We start from the raw sequence: 769 nt of genomic DNA, 5'->3' as shown, positions 1-769 counted from the left end.
CGCTGCCCCTGGCTCCTCTTCCTCCTCATGCCAGGGAAGGGGCCTCAGGTCGGTGTGCAGAGGGAGGTGCCCTGTGCTGGCCTTGACAAACCGGTTCTGGGGCTCGAGGCCTCACACACCCCTGCGGGCACACCCGCAGCAGCACCCACCGCCTGGACACACCACACCAAGGAGCAGAGCTGTGGAGCAGCTTCGGGAGTTTGTTCTAACAGAGACCAGGAATTAAATATACTGCATTTCTTGGCACCAGCTAGGCACTGAGCAGGATCATCCTTGCCCCATCCAATCTCTAGGTCTTCTCTAGCCTTATGTGCCAATAGCACTTGGGACCTCCAAAAGCACACACAAGACAAAAGGCAGTCCCGTTGCACCACACAAACAAGTAACACTTTATTACTAATTACCGGGTAGTCATGGTTGTATTACTAATTACAACGTGGTCCTGGAGCTCTCTCTGCAGGTTGGAGTCCATTTGGGGGAGTTATTCTCACCACTGTCAACCAGTGTACACCACACTGGGAAGGGTGACTAGCTTGACAAAGCCTCGGGATGTAAGAGACTGAGGCGCCTCTGCCATAAATTTGTGCATAACTACACACATGCACTAGCAGTTCTGATCCAATCACAATTTCAGGTAGGCAGTATTTTCATTTGCTTTTGTCAAAGTCCCATCAAAATAAACACACACCCCCCAAAAGGGTCAGTTTTTGTGAACTGACATGCTGAGATCCATCCAATCTATCTATTCCTCAATTTATCTTGCAGTCCA

The sequence above is a fragment of the Neopelma chrysocephalum genome, unplaced genomic scaffold (genome assembly GCF_003984885.1).
Source record: "Neopelma chrysocephalum unplaced genomic scaffold, ASM398488v2 Primary Assembly neopelma1_97102, whole genome shotgun sequence".
NCBI lineage: Eukaryota > Metazoa > Chordata > Aves > Passeriformes > Pipridae > Neopelma > Neopelma chrysocephalum.
This window is presented reverse-complemented; position numbering follows the sequence as displayed.